At 37.2% G+C, this 17,046-nt stretch overlaps 1 long non-coding RNA gene across 2 annotated transcripts in view; it reads left to right on the forward strand.

Moving 5' to 3' along the window:
• The window catches only part of LOC131701570 (uncharacterized), a 65,656-nt gene extending 51,292 nt beyond the window's left edge, over positions 1-14,364 (forward strand). The window contains exons 3-4 of one of the 2 annotated variants that reach the window (XR_009308880.1): positions 8,807-8,945; positions 11,046-14,364. This is a non-coding gene — a long non-coding RNA (uncharacterized LOC131701570). Of the gene's footprint in view, positions 1-8,806 lie in introns of both variants that reach the window. The other variant, XR_009308879.1, reaches the window with a different exon arrangement.
• The last annotated feature ends 2,682 nt before the right edge of the window (positions 14,365-17,046 follow it).

Raw genomic sequence — 17,046 nt, forward strand, 5'->3', positions numbered from 1 at the left:
AATTGGCACATCGACAGGAGCACCGAAGCAGGTGTCCCGCATTTGTGCTGTACGAGCTGTGGCCAGCTTTCTGCTCACTGTGTTCTCAGCTTTCCAGAACTGTCACACTTTACCTTAATGAGCATAAACCCAAATCAAAACAGACTCAGTTGTGTGAGTTCCTGTTGTCTCCCAGTCAAGGTTAATGCCCAGGAAGAATAATTGCTAGTTAGCTGACACCAGTATCTTTCTAACAAGACCAGTAATCAGTTCAAAAAACCTTTTGTGTTTGTATGAAGTAGTTAGGGAGAAATTGTTATCGGCCTTTGCTGAAAAACAACAACAAAAAAGCATTTTAACCATTAAAAGAGGCTTCAGAAATGCCAACTTCATACATCAAAAATAATGAGATGAATGGAAAACGATTTGCTGATCTTCTGAGTAGCAAAATGTTGTCCATAGATTGCTGTTGTCGATATAAGCAGAGTGGAGAGAGGTGATTGACATCGCTGGTAAGGGAAGGCAATCCATCAGTGTCTGCCGGCAGGGGAAATTGCGATGGATGGGTTATCTACTCTCATCCTCTTTCCACCTCAACCTTGAGCTAAAGAGACTTTGCCCTTTGTTGAATCTCTGGCCATCACTTTCTTTTATGAAACGTGGTGTGAATCCCTTCCACAAAACACATAACAAGGTATGAGTATGTTCTTTTTTTAGCTCATCTTAATGTGAAACATGGGTAGTATGAAAAAGCAACACAGCACGAATGTGTCAGTTGTATGAGGAAATAATGCATGATGTGTTGATAATAGAACGAACCACACAACTACCACAACCATGCTGGTTTTTTACACAGCATAAAATTACATTTGAAGATACATTACTCATTTAGGATGCCCTTATTCTCAAAGTCTGTTTTTTCCCCTGCTGAGTCAAAAACTCAATATGCATTTTGTACATGTGTGATCATGCTTATTTTGTTTTAGTGGAGTCGACATTTTGCAAAGGGAGTCGACATTTTGCAAAGGGAGTCGACATTTTGTAAAGGGAGTCGACATTTTGTAAAACACATGGTGTATGAAAGCATGAGACCATTAAAACACATTTACCTCTAATTTCAGACAGCAGTCTCAGCTAAGATATGTAAGTGGAGTATAAATAAATCAAGCATCTAAAGAACCAAGATAATTAAAACTCAGCTGACATCTGAATGTTATTTGCGTGACTTGGGCATAAAGGTTGGAAAGCTGAAGAACAGCTACGGCTTTGCAAAGGGTAAACACTCAGCCCTCACTAATTAGTCCTTTGTTGCAGAGTAATTAAGAGCAATCACCAATTTACCCAAATTTACTTCATCTGCGTCACCCTCTGTTTGTGCAAAGGCCCCCTAAAAATGAATGGGCTTGATTGAAGATACCTTACATTGTAGTAGTTCTAATATAGCTGTACTGTAGGTGGTCATGCATGGTCCTTAGCATTTGCATCTGGAAATATATTATATTCTGGTTGCAACTATGCTGCAGACTGAAGCTTTATTGAAATCCACTATATAAAGTGTGGGACGAGGTTAGTTTGGCTCGCCATAAACTCTACTTGCAGGCATTGAGTTCAACTTCTTTGTTGATGTTATAATGGGTCTCTTCCTAGTGGCTGATGAGTTAGTAATACTGACATCAGAATATGACACATACTTCCATTTAGAGCAAGTAGTAAGTACAATAAATGGATAAGAACAATTTCGAATAAGAGCAATTACAAAAAATGTGAATAAGATGATGCAAGTACTGATACAGTTGGGTGCCATATAGTCCAGTAGAGTCTAGAGTTGTGAGGTTTACATATGCTGTCTGAACAGGTGTGTCTTGAGGAGGTGCAGTGGAGGGGGGGTACAGCTAATCTGCCTGTGGCAGAAGAGCGGAGGGGGCGAGGGTCGGTGTAGGGTGAAATAATAGTCTGGAGGTAGGAGGGGGAGAAAGGTTGAGACAGCGATAGGCAAGTACAAGAGGTTTTAATTGGATGAGAGCGGTGATATGGAGCCAGCGGAGGGAGCGGAGCAGCGGAGTAGTGTAGGAGAAACAAGGAAGGGAAAAGACAAGGCAAGCAGCAGAGTTTTGGATGAGCTGGAGCGGACGGATAGCAGAAGCAGGGAGGTCGGCCTGGAGGGAGTTGCAGTAGTCGAGGCGGTACAGTACCACGGCCTGACCTAGGAGCTGTGTGGAGTAGTCAGTGAGGAAGGGGCTAATTCTGTGTATGTTGCTGAGGAAAAAGCGTCAGGAACGTGCCAGAGTAGAGATATGCTGAGAGTAGGAGAGGGAGAAGTCGTGGGTGAGACTGAGGTTCTTGGTGGATGAGGAGGGATAGAGGGTGGTGAATTCAAGAGGAATAGAGATAGAGAGATCAGTGGTGGGGGAGGAAGAGGGGGAAGAAAAGGAGGTCTGATTTGGAGAGGTTGAGTTTAAAATGATGCGATTATATCCAGGAGATACGGGACGAGATGTGGGAGCCAGAGGGGGGAAAGGAGAGGTAGATATGGGCATCATCAGCATAGAAATTATACAAGAAGCCATGGGAGGAGATGAGGGGGCTCAGGGAGCGAGTGTAGAGAAAACAGAAGGTGTCCCAGGACTGAGCCTTGGGGGAGGCCTATAGAAAGGGGGCAGAGGGTGAGCCACGCCAGGACACCGGTATGTGCAATCGGAGAGGTAGGGAAATGCTTCTTCTCGTGATGAATAGATCTTGCCATGCTAATGTGTCAGGGATGGTTTAATGCAGCTAATCAGATACAAATAGTGCATTGAAAGTTATCACATTAAACCATAAAGCTTCTAAAACATGTTGCTCAATTAACAGTTTTCATGATGTTTCAATGAGTTGGTTAAAAACAAATACATTTCTCTGAAAGGGTTTTATTATAGTATTTTGGGCACTCTTCAAAAATAGAGTATACACCGACAAGCCATCATTATACTTATAAATCTGACAGATACATGGGTACAGTAAAAAAAAAATAGAACAAGAAAAGAACTGGCAAGTCAGTCAGGGAATATAACCTTGAAACAATGAAAACTTTTTCAATGAAATGCATTCATGACATTCCTATTCCTTGCATTTCAGGATTGAGTTTGTTGTTTGTTCTCTTCATTTAGGTGTCGCCAGGCATGTCATTGTAGGGACTAACTCTGGTGTTTGTTTCAACCATGTTCTTAATTGTTTAGTTGAACCAATTAAAACTCCATTGAGGTCCTAAAGCAGGTCATGAAACTACTTCATTACACTCGTTAAACATGGTTTAGAATGGTCCTTCAGGACTTTAATGGCCCATACCTGGTACAGAGAGAACACATGTGTCCAGGATATCGTCTGCTTGGGCAAGTGGAATGCAGATGCATTTAAAAACGATTTAAAATGAACAATACAGGAAGGCCACATTACAAAAATACATTTAAAAACTATATTAATAATGTAAAAAAAAACTCATTTGTAAGCATTCTTTGTTAGTTTTGTTTTTGTTTTTTTGTTGTTTTTTTTTTGGCTGTAATACTTGAACTCAGGTTCTTCAAGAAGGTTTCTAAGAATTGTTTAAAATATACTTTTAATATAAACCAAAAAAACGTGCCCTGCATTTGAAGCATCAGCTGTGGGCTGTGAATTGTGAAGATTCTGAAGCGCTCCAAAAGAAGGATTTGAAATCCAATTTATGCAGTCTCATGGGTGAGTGTCAAACACGCTCTACTCTAGTCCAACTGTGCTCAGCTGTTCCTCTCTACTTTTCAACATACAAAAAGTATCCCCCTTAATCCTGTGTTCTGACATGCAGGATTAATAATGATTTGCTAAGATTAAAGCTGCCAGTCAAGTTCGAGTGTATTTTAATAGTTTAATTTATGGCAAAGAGGGGGTTTAAATAAAATCATCAAGTGTAGTCGATTAAGCTCATTAAGTGTTTAAAGTCTGCCAGCATGTGGATCTGCTATCAGATTCTTAGAAAATTAGAATTAATTAGGGCTCATTTCTCTCTCATCTGGTTTAGCAAGCAAGACCTAGAGGCCTGGTATTTTAATATAATCTCCTGACTGACAGTACCAAGGTTGATGAGCCTCTAGGGTGTTTTAAAGCAAAATACCCCTTGTCCAAGAGCAGCTAGCTATTTCCACTTTAGAAAAAAGCTAAACAAATGTAAAAAGTAAAAGACTTGTATTAAATACAGAAATATGTTTTTAATAAATAAAACGTTTATCTTAAATTCTATTCATAGCTTCCTGTTATAAAGTAATAATTTCAACTAATCAGGTTCTGAGTAGAGTATTTTCTTTCAATAAAAATACCTGGCATAGGTTATTATTCACACTGCAGCATGCTATAATCAGTCTTCTGTATAATTAAAACCAAAAGCATTGTTGGTGGTTGAGTTTAGGTTTTGGTAAAGAGCACCATTGGCTACTCACTGCAAACTGCTGTAAAAGTGGTAATGTCTTTCAAAATTAAAATGAGAAACTGCCCCCCCCTCCCTGTGTCCTTTATTGATGCGCCTATTCTTTGTTCATCATTAAACTGCTACAACTTAGTAAGTCTTGTAATTAGTATCAGGGGGACAGAGTGACATGATATGAAATCTCAGCGTTGGCCCTGAACATTTTTCAACATGTAACTTATCACATTAAGATAGGCCAAATGCAAGCTTTTGGTAGCTGTTCTATTCCTTTGCCATATGGGTTTACTGGATTGTTTGCTAGGCAAGAAATGTTGCGGCATATCAAGGGCTATATAGAGGGTATGCCACGAATGAGGATGTTCACGGCTTTGAGTAAAATAAACACAGCACGCTATGGACATTGAAGTATTCTTTTTATTTAACACTTACAATGTATGGCAAATAAAGCACACTGAACTGAAAATGAAACAGGCACATTCAGAGCATTACCTTCTTAGATTGATCTCCACGTCTGCTTAGCAACGCAGTGTAATTTGGAACCATGCCATTCAAGCAGTCAATCTGTCGCTGGATTTAAATAGGTGCAAGATTCATTACAAAAGTATCATCTTCAATAGCTGTAGCGTTGAATGGGAAAAAGTTATTCAACAGTAAGAATCTCAACACTCGTTCAATGTCCTTTACATAATAACTAAAGTACAGTTTTATTTTTGTAATCTCAGATTTCTCCTCCAGTTCACAGACAGTTTATGACTCTTTTTATCTTTCAACTATCACATATGGTCTAAATGAACTTTTGATCTCTTATACTCTACAGACTTTGCAAGCTAGATCTTTCAATTGAATCCTTAAGAGTATTTTTTTTTTTTTTTTAATGTCTTTGATATTTACAGGATGTTGATGCAACTATTCATCAGTGGAACCAGTCAGTTCCTTAACATATGCTAGCAATAAGGTCATAGTTATCATTATTGTTTTACTTTTTGAAATACTGAACATATATCCTGTATTTGATACAGTTCAGGTCACAAAATGCACTGACCAGGACAATGAAATGTGTATTTGGCACTGTATGCTTTCCAATCCTTTGCTTTTGTACCATTCTCTCTGGCCCACATTGTGTAGTTTACCTTTTCATTTTAAATACATTCATATTAATTCTTATTGTGTCTTTACAACCAATGTGGAGACCATATTCAGTAACAACACTTAAGTGTTAGGGCTCACTTCAAAGTGAGTACTGAGTCTTAAGTGTTGTTTCCGAATATGGTTGTGTGTTTTACTTCTTCCCAGTCTCTAATGAAGTAGGTTTGTACAGTAATGCTCTTTTGCTTGTGGTAGAGGGTTTGCTTCTATGATTTGGGAGTGATGGCCCTGACAAAAGTCAGAATGAGGTAATTTAGACAATTGCTCATCAATATTATAGGCACGTGCAGTGGTACTGTAACAGGCTGTAACTCAAGGATCTGTGTCATATAGAGCACAAGAGCATAAGAGCATAAGCAAAAAATACAGAATACCAACAACACTAGATAGTTTGCTCTTCAAACTATCTTAACCACACAATTTACTCATTATAAACGCTCACATGGCAGTCCGCTGTGCATGACTGATTCTCAACCCTTTCTCATATTTGATCAAAAGGAAAGATCTGTAGATTTATGTTGCCCTTGCAGCTGACCTGAAGCTGTCTGTGTTATCACACAACGAAATGTGAACATGCACCCCGAGACTATGCAGAAAGGCAATTACGGGGAAGATGGTCCTTTATGTTGACTAGTAATCAAGTCAGATTGTTCTTATCTCTGTGTTCTGCTTGTGGCAATCGGAACCTTTTTCTTTTATTCGTAAAAAGCTCTGCATCTAAAATTTAAAAGCTAGCTAGATTTGAAATGCTTTGCTTAATTCCAGTTTAGAGGGCATTATTATCTGAGATTTGACTGTGTCAGCAAGGTAGTAGAATTTCATCTACCAGGGTGATGCCCTATAATCAGGGTATTATTAAGATTTGAAACTGGTAAATATTGATTTTATTGTTTTCTTTCTTTCTTTCTTGCTTTTCTCAAACATTTTAAATCTCTAATTTACAGGTTTATTTCTCTTTTAAATAAAGATGTTCTATCTCCTGTTGTGTGGTAGTGCAATGCAATACAGATTCCTGATAGGTCCATAAGGAATAGGTCGATAGGATAGGTTTACAATGTTATGCATTTAAATGCAGTAAGGAAAAACAGACTCTTATTTCTTGGTAAAAGTATAATTTAGCCGTTGCATCTCTTGGATTCAATAGTTCATATTTGCTGTAGGGATTACTTTTGACTCAGTGGTGTTGGCTTCCGTATTAATTTGCATTGTAATGCTGAGTCTGCAACTTTGGATCCAAATCAAATTGGTGGAATAGTCACAAACCAGCCTATGTGAGTCAAAACTGGCCTGTCGTCAGTTCACGAATCAGCAACTCAAAGTCTTTAATGCAAAAATCTGCCTTTTGAACACTTTTTATGTTTCGGTATTTCATTTTTTTGGCTGAGCCCATTGATATTTAATGTGAAGGCCCCTGGATATTATCAGCTGTCTGTAAAAAAATGAATTGTCTGTGCTCCCAAAGGTTGCTTGAATGATGCCTTAGCCTGCAGTCGTATTCTTTCAAGGTTTTGCATTAAAAATGTCATGGTAAAAAAAAAAAATACCGGCTGAAGTTTTTCAGATTTCAATACTAAACTTAAAATTGTATATTTCAAAGTAGGATTTCATGGTCCAAGGAGTTGATGGATTTAACCACTTGCAAGCTGTGCTCTGGCAAACAAACTGCTTTTATTCTACCTGTAATATAAATGCAGTCTTACAGTGTTGTCCTCTAAATAAAGATAAAGAAAATACATAACACAAGTAAAAATACTCAACTTTATTTTTGTAGTTATTGGTCAAAACATTTTTTCTTTCTTTCTGTAATACTATGGGTTTTTTGTTCACAATTGAACAACATATTCACTTCATCTCATTGTTCCACAAATACATACTTCATTTATTTTCTGAATGTTCTTTGGATCCAGTATTCTGTTTTTCTTTTCTTTTTTTTCTTGAATACATGTGATGATGATGTCACTGAACTAAGTGAGAAATGTTCAGCAGTCCTCAACCAACATAACCATATATTTAACACCTTATAAAATCTCAGTGACAAAATGTGGTCAAACTGATGCACCTACTGGGCTGGCCACATTATTTATTATTGCTCGTGTTTTGAAAGAACAATCTGCAAAAAATACTTTGTTTGAAAGGCTTGTGGCAGCTCTTTTAGTACTGAAACTGAGTCTGAAACTATATAAGTCTCAATGATTCAAATTGAGACATATTTAAAAACATAAATAGTATCTTATTCCAGGATTTACCTTTTAACACCAATTACCTCATACAGATTAGCTGCAACAACAATGGCAAGCAAACAATCTAAAATAAAGTGAAAATAAATATGCACCAAAACAGTAGTTAAAATGATTACTCAAACTAACTTGAAAACATCCATGTAATGAGAACTGTATTTCTATCATGACATATAGCAGCAACAAACCTAAATTGTTGATTTCTTGTTTATTTGCAACATGTTTTATCTTACCTGCATTAAATCCTGATTTTACCAAGAGTAGAAAGCAGGCGACACATACTTCTAATTCTACAGTTAAGAAGATTAAAAGGTAAATGTATTATTCCTTGTGGTTGTGTAACACTGAATTGAAGTTACATTATAAAATGTATGCTGTAAAAGGTTTATAACATTAAAGGCAGTGAGTAAACCTGAGTAAAGGACAGGATACCAACTCGTATTAGCTTCTGAGATTTGGCAACAACCCAAGGTGATATAACTGCAGACAAATGCAAACCTGCTTCCTTTTACAGGAAGCTTTTGCCCAAATTTCACATTCCTTTTAACAACTCAGAAAAGCATTATACCATACATCTATTATTGATTCTTTTGTAAAGCTGTGGAGCAAAACTGCTTGTAATGCAAGTTCAGTTGATAGGCCTAATGATGTTAATATGAATTTCGGAAAAACAGTTGATGAGAACTAATTACACAATAATTGGAAACTATTTAGAGCATTTATCAATATGGTATTAATTAAACGCTATAGAGCTGTCACTTTCAGTAATGTATTACCAGATCCATCCTGATGAGACCATTTCCAGACTATTTTATTAACCTTACTTTACATCAGCACGGTTTCACAAAAAACAGAGTTATTGTCCAATTGTATTATAGTGTACAATACTTTACACTTACAATTACCTGAATTGGCTGACATGTGGGTAGGAGAGCTGTATTTAAAAATCTATTTGTTTATTCATACAATTAGTGTGCCCAATTTTTTACTACTGATTTTTTTCCCCTCACAGCAGCAATTCCACACACAGCTCAGGAGACCTGAAGGTTCAGTGGGCATCCTCCAATCCCACGACCGAGCCAGCGTCCTCTTTTACACCCAGTGGCTCGAGAGCAGATGTCAGCGAGCTACCAACCCCTGAAGGACAAAGGGTATGCTGTAGTGCGAAGAGGACAAAGCCCCTGTCGGTTTTGCCTCCCTAACTCATAGAATCGCCAGAGCCAATGCAACGCTCCTGGAATCCCCAGTGAAGACCAGTGACTTCTCACAGCCAGGACATGAACCTGCGCTGTATGACTCATCCTGCTCACTATGCAGTTGTGTGTTTACCATGTGAGCCACTCGGGGGACCCCTTATTAAGTAAAATTAACCCAAACATGATCCTTTGTAAACAGAGGGCTTGCCTTCAAAAACTAGAAAGCAGTGCAGCTCAAAAGATTTTAGGATCAAGATTCTGAATAATTGGCTACCATGTATTGACTCAGGAAGCACCCGTTTCAAGCTGGATAGCCAATTGCCTCTTTTCACCTGACAATCTGAAGAGCAGAAGTTGCAATCCTCCTGAGCCATGATGGCAAGGCCCAGCCTGGTTGCTCTCTGCCTGGCTTCATCTAGCACAAAAGTAATCACTTTATCAGATGAACAGCTTTCCGTTTTTAATTATGAATCCACGTCAGATACAAAACAACTTCAAGTAACCAATTCAAATAACCACTTGTACAGTACTTAGGGCCCTGTGAGATTTTGTAATTTATTATATAATGACGTAAAGGTTATTTAAATTTGCTCTCGTTATTACAAAATTTGACAAGGCTTATAACATTTTATGCTATTCTACTGAATCAATCAGCAGATAATATAATACTACGGCTCTTACAGTACATGCTCTAGCTTAGGAGGATGAGAGCTAGGTTTTTTAAATGCATGAGGGAGACAGACACCATAAAATAAAATATAGGCCATAACCTGGCATAAAGACAAGAGCTTATAAGATACAGATGAGAGATATAAATAAAAGAGATCTGGGAGTAGGAGGGTCCTGCTTCTGTTGTGGTTACCATGGCGCATCTGAAGTGCATGCTACCTGTCATTCCTACTCAGATTGTCTCCTATATTATCAAAAGAAAAGATGAACAACAGCTTTATCCTCTGAGTGACTATAATAGGCCACTTTTCCTGTGGTCTATACTCATTTAAAGTTCTAAGCATATAAGTCGAGAATGATTTATACCATCTACTGAGCCAAGGTCTAAATTTAAGTACAGGCTGCAGCAGTACACACTAAATCAGGGCTCTAAAACTAGCAGCCCGCCGACAGTCAGCAAAAATTATAAAAATTAACTAAAATAAATATGGAAAAGAAAAAAAACAAAAAACAAAAAACCGTAACATCGTAAATCAATTTGTGATTAAGATGGGTTTTATTTTTGTATCCGGCAAAGCAGCGCATCACACCACCCCTATTCAGTCATTAGCCACTCAGCAAGACTCACGCATGCCAGTTACATTGAGCTCTGCTTTGCGTACTCTGTGGACGATTTTAGCTTACTCATGTTGCTTTCTTTTTTTTTTTTTTTAAAGTGATGTAAACATGGCTGTCTCTACTCTAGCTAATAAACATAGGAAAAAATTGTGAAAATAGTAGATTCAACAATGAGTGGACCAATAAATACTTATTTCTTTTACCAGCTGTACCAAATGCAAAACCAATGTGTTTATTGTGCAATGAATGTGTGTCAGTAGTTAAGGAATACAATATGAAAAGGCATTTTGAAACCAAACATGGAGCTTTTGGAAATACGTTTCCTGAGGGCTCCGCAGTTAGAAGCTCAAAGGTAGAGGAGCTGATCGCATCCTACCAACGTGCTTGTGCAACTCTTGTGAGATCTTGCACTCATCGATTGTTTTTTTGAGATTCATTAAAAAGCATATGATACAAAGATTAACAGTTTGGTCAGAAACATCTTTACCTTACTTACAAACACATTGTCGCAGTTCTCTCTCTCTCAGACTATATATTATACTATATAATAGTATACTATTAATATGTCACATACGTTTAACATGTTTGTAATGATTGTTAAATGTTCACACTGTTCTATTATTAAAGTACTACAGTAGAACCCCGATAATCCGAAACGATTAGAAGATATCAGGGAAAATAGGAAAGATATCACAAGAAGGATTACAATCGTTGGAGATCAGTCTGTGTGTAACTCTGATACCTGCTTCTTTGTTTACCTTTGAATAGGATCCTTGCTCCTCCCCAAGGAGTGGAGAAGGGTTGAAGAGCAGTTGTAGCCCTATTTCCAGGATCACCAGGACTGCCAGTATACACATAAACCAGGATTACAAATTGCAGCACGAGACGCAAGCTTTGGATTGTGGTCATTTTCCCCGACCCAACTGGATTGATTGGACTTGGCTGGACATTTCAAAGTGTTACAGAGGCTCGGGTTCAGGTCTGATGCATTTGTGATGTCTGACTGAATATATTACTTGTGGTGCATGTAGTTAGGTAGAAAGAAGTATTTAGTTATATAGTGAAAATAGTAATTTGTATGCCAAGTAATAAAGCTAGGGATGTAATAGGAATAAAGATAATTATTAATTAAGGTTTTAGTAATTAATAGTGTAACATATAGATGTGTATTTGTAGTAATTATAGCAGTGTTTTAATTTATTAAATAATTAGTTTGTTTATATTGTCTTTTCTATTTTATTAGTTAATGCCCTGGCCCTCTTTTAGTTAAAATGCTGCGTCATTGTTCATCATTGTGTGTTGAATTAAAATTATTTCTTGTGGTGGTCCCTCCTCTCTCATTGTCCAGTGGTCAGGGTGAAACATTAGTTATATTATTAAATGGTATTTACCATTGCCTCAGGTCCCCACATGACACATACAAATCACTCATCTGAGTTTAAACTCAAAACAAACAGCCTTTTCATTTTAACCAGAGGTGTGATTTCTTTAAAGTAAAGCTTTTTTTCCTTTTTTTTTATTTTTTATCAACTGTCTTCCCTTCTCATTGAATTTCAGCAAAACAGATTAAATCTGATGTTAAACCGTAGGCAGCAATACTGAGAAGAATTGGATATAAGACTTAGGATAAATATCTAGTTTCTCCTGACTTTGAAAAATAATTCAATACCCTTAACTTGAGTGCTAATGCTATCAATTGGATTGTCACTGTAACAATTTGCAGTTCTACATAGCTGTCTGTAAAGAGGTACAAACCCATAATCTGTTCAAACCTGCGAGGAGAAAAGACCAAAAGAAGGTTGCTCTGATAAGTGAAGAGGATCATGCTGCAACATTCAGAGCATCTGCAAATAATTTTTAGAAATGGTCCTGCCTTTGAAAGAACATTCTCGAAATTGCTTCTCAGTAGAGAGTCATCATCGTAGCCTATAATTGATGTATTTATTATACAGGAAAAGCATTTACAAACATATGCATATAAAGATAGATGTGGGGTTGCCAACAGGTAAAACAAAAATAAATAAGCAATTGCAGGGCTTCAGAGCTGTTGTGAGGAAGCCTAATTGGACATTCTGAATTGGGGAGAAAAGTGGTGGTAAAATAAAACCCAGCTACTATGAAACAAATAACCTCTGTGCCCTTTCCAGTATAAAACAGGGTAAATAATAATAATAAAAACAGAAGTGGAGGGCCACCCTTGAGTCTCAGTTTCTTAAAGATTTAAATCAAAACCTTAATCCCAGAGGTTGCCAGGTGCTGGGTAAATCAGATCTCAAAGTATTTGTAATTTTATCTGCTGCTGTATAAATAAGATCTCATGTGTCTCTTACTCATGTACATCTGCTGGCTTAACATGAGCATAACCTCTTGAGGCTTTGTCCAGCAACCTGATGAATAAGTAATAAACCTTAATTAAAAGTAATTGGTTCTCCTGACATTTGACGATAAAAAACAAGATGCAATGTTTAGGGTGTTCAATACATTCTGGTCCTAGCTGCCTTTACTGAACCTATGGGAGGCTGATTGACAGCACTGAGAGTCCTAACATTGTCCTAAGAAAGCCGGCATGCTTGCTTTTTGGTTCAGAAAGGAGATCGTCCACATGAGCAGCTGTCTACATTATATCGTGGCCTTGAAAAAGTCAGATAAACATGAATGAAAACAGATGCCTGTCAAACTAGCAGATGGTTTTCTCTGAAGTATTTTTTTTCCAACGGAGCTCAGCAAAGAAACTATATCTAATTTAATAGATAGGGTCCCATTACATACTGTCTGTATACAGGATGGGGTGTACTTGTAAAGATCTAAACAGCAGCGACAGCCAATATCCCAGTCGTTGTTTTTAGAAGAAATATGTAATTCTGCCTTCAAGCCTGTACTGTCTTTTTTATAATTTTTCCAGGAGTAGTTGTTATTTGAATGAATGACAGATGGGCATATCAATACTGCCACTGTTAAGTTCATTAAAACATACTGAAATTTTACAGGAAGATGATGGATGATCCTCCAAAAATTGCAGTAGATTTGCATGGTGAATGCTTTTGCCTTTCCTTGTTTTGCTTTATCATACTTACTTTCACAATGCTTTATTATACCTTTTTATGTTTTTACCTGAGGAAACATATTTAATGTTGCATTAAAATACAATTCCCTGGTGTCTTGCCATGCCAATATTGTGTATCAATATCCAGCAACTAAACTGCATAATATTGCACAACATTTACATGCACGAGAAAATTGACTCTGCAGTCATGACTGTGTGACGTTGTCATGCGAATACATCGTGAAACAGCAAAAGGATTTTGGCAGCGCGACTTTAACGGCAGGGTCAATCACTTTCTCACGATAAAAATAGCTGTAAAAACCCATGTAAACTGAGACAGGAATCGTGCTTGTGGCTCACGAGATTTCAGCAGTCAAGATCCTGTTCTTCTGACTTAATCTCATGTAATCTCTAGCAGAAAGGCTGTACAAAACACACACATATACACAAAATGTAGATTTATGGACTACTTTAACACTAGAACCGCCACAGTTATACTCATACCTACAACCGCCGATGGCAGTCATTATCACGGTACATTTTAAACATCACACACACACACACAAATATACATCCTAAGTAGTAAAACTTGATCTTAGTAGAAATTATATTAGGGAATATAATTACTGTGTGTCATATTATCTGTCTTCTCTATTGAAGTTTGTCATGACATGTAACTTGAACTGTATTCATTCCCTGCCTCTCACTAAGGGAGTCTCCTCCTATCCACTCGCATTAACCTGCCTCTCTACCTGCTGTTGCTCCTCCCCTTTGTCGCTCCCTTCTAGAACACTGGAATGCAGAATGTTTGGAATGCTGGGGGCATGTATTCCAGGTTTAGCTAACATGCTCCTCTGTCTTGCAGGTGGTAACCCCTGGTGACTGGATCTATGTAAGGGTGCTGATATTTTTCACAATATTTTTGGTTGGCAAATCCTGTTTTAACCCGTAAAAATCTTTGACTAAAAATATCTTTTGTAAAAAATAAATTTGCAATTTGTATGCAATACTTCTGTTTGCCTTTAATGTCTCAATGCTTTTGAATAAAAATCAGTTTTACAGTCTGCATGTTGTAAGTATCGTTCCTTTTGCTGCTTTTAGTTGTTAACTTGTCTCCAAGTGTCTGAGTGTAGTAGACTACCAATACTAATCCTTGGGAACTTTGTGTGCATTGATTTGAATGGTTCATTCTTTCAAGGTATAATCACTTTCATGTATTTGTGTTGTTTGTTTGTAACTTGTGTTTGTTTTGCTTTACTCTTTGCTCCTTCATTTTTAATCATTTATTCTACTGTTTCTTTACACATTTATAATAGTTTGTTGTTTTCATCTTTGATGTTAACTAGCATAGTCTTTTTCCTGAAACTAAACGTCCTTCTGTTCTGCTGTCAGTTGTTCCCTCCCTGTTTTTTCTTTTTTGCTGCTGGTTCAGACATTCATGTTGGAAATCACTCTTCATTTATTGGTTTTGCTCCCTGTTTATTCTTGGATTCTAGTGGTTCATTCTTAATTTGTTCCAACTGTCTTTACCCATTGTTTTCATGGTTTATTCTAAGTTTGTTCTCCAATGGTTTCATTCTAGCTTTCTTAATTTATTCTCGAATTGCTTCTTTCTGTCTTAATTGATTCTCTAATGTCTTCATTCAATGTTTAATTTCTTAGTGTCTAAGTTACTTTAGTTTGTTTGAAGTTACTTTAGTTGTTTCTTTCTAACTGTCAAAGTTTTTAACTTACTAATGTTCTACTAATATGTTGTCTTAATTTTTGTCTAACTTGTAATTGCTTTTCTTGATGTGTTCTTATGACTTGTATCTTCCACTGTGTTTATTACCCGCCTCTCTATAAGGGTGTTGCTCACTGGCAGGGGCTCCCTTCTGAAAATCATTGCAGGGAAAAAAAAATTCTCATCCAAAACAAATGCCCCTCCCACAGGACCCTGCCCAACTCTGGTCAAAAGAAATGCCATAACAACCAGAACAACACAAAGGCACAGCACTGGTGTTCTCTACCTGAGATTAAATAAATAAATAAATACATTGATAAATAAACACCAGAATTCAGGCCTTGTCGTGTGGGTTGAACACATTATCCAGTCTCAATCTGCCCCTACATATTGTACAAATAATGAATTCAAGCCCTAGTTGGCATTTTACAAAGGTCCAAAGCAGCTTTCTGGCTGGCTTAGTTAATAGAACAGTGGACTCTTATTTGCAGGGTAGTTGGTTCAAGTCCCACATGTAAAATATGGTTTAATTTACCTTATAGACCTATAAGGATTGGCTTTGAATCCAGCTCAAGTCACAAATGAAACCAAGTTGAGAATCACACCTTATCCCCAGTTCCACATCACAAAATGTAATAATGTGTTTCACACAGTTCGTGTGCTAGCTAGCTCTGTTGGTTGAGCATGCTACCATGATTCCTATGTTAGGGGCATGTGTTTTCTTTGCCCTTTTTTGATAGACTTAGTTGATAGACACCTAGCTCCTTCGGAGCGCTTACTACACAGTATGCTGGTCCCTGACTAGCTTGCAGGACGGCTAAGCCTTTACCTGGCATACACAAAAACAACCACACAGTTTTAACAAAACACTTACTTTTTTCCATTGACTGCTTGGACACAGAACACACTACCTGTCTCCTTCTACACAGCAGCCCTGTGCAGCCTGACTGCACCTCCTGTATACCCTGCACCTGGTCCTAATTCACAATTACTACCCAGTTGCAGGGGATAATTAACAATAAAACAATTAACAAATTAAATTAAACAGTTAAACAAAAACAATTAAATTAAACCGGTGTGCATTTGCACATGTTTTTCATGCAGGGAGGATTAACCCCCTCCCTGCTGTGTTACAATACATATGTTACACTCATATTCAGGATTTGGTCAGTCACCGAAAACAAACCATTTCGCGATTTGAGCATTTACAAATTACCAAAGAACGAAATCAAACGTTATTTCGGTCTCTGAGCAAATTATTTTGATCAATTTGCATAATAGAAAATATCAAACAAGCAAAGAACAAAAGAAGAGACAGCTTATTCGGTCTTTGAGTAAAGCGATATAATCAGATTCCGAAATGTGAAATACCAAACCAGCAAAGAACGAAGTAAAAGAAGAGGCAGCCTTTTTGGCAGTCGAATTTAATTTCAATTGTCCGATAGTTCATTCCTAATTTGGACGAAGTACCCAAAGAAAACAAACTTTATTCTTTAAACACTGATGGCATACTTCTATTCTCTTATACAAAGACAGAGCTGGCAGTCAAACTTTACTGGGCTCCTACTGTAGACAAAAGCAATGTAAGTTTGTAATAATATTGTTGCATTAATTGAAGTACATTTGTTACTGTGTGTGTGACTGAGGGTTTGTGAATTAAAGGGATATGTATATATGAATATATAGTTTTGGTTTGATTATGATTTTAATTCACAATCACAATGTTCACCATCTGTTTACAGTGTATTATTTAAATGGTGTGACTAGGGAATAATTCAATGCCTTTGGCATTTCACGATTGCGAAATAAGAAGGTCGCACTGTATATTGAAGAAAAATAATTGATGTCTGACCTCTTGTTTTGTTTTAGCTTTACACTTAAAATTAGGTAGCATTCTTAAAATGATTTGCTTCTTGTACATAGGATAATCACATAGTGAGTTATGATTTCACTCCAGTTCATCTCAATTTTTGCCTGTCAAGTTGTCAGTTAAGTTCACAATA

This window comes from Acipenser ruthenus, chromosome 25 (assembly GCF_902713425.1).
Source record: "Acipenser ruthenus chromosome 25, fAciRut3.2 maternal haplotype, whole genome shotgun sequence".
NCBI classification, from domain to species: Eukaryota; Metazoa; Chordata; class Actinopteri; order Acipenseriformes; family Acipenseridae; genus Acipenser; species Acipenser ruthenus.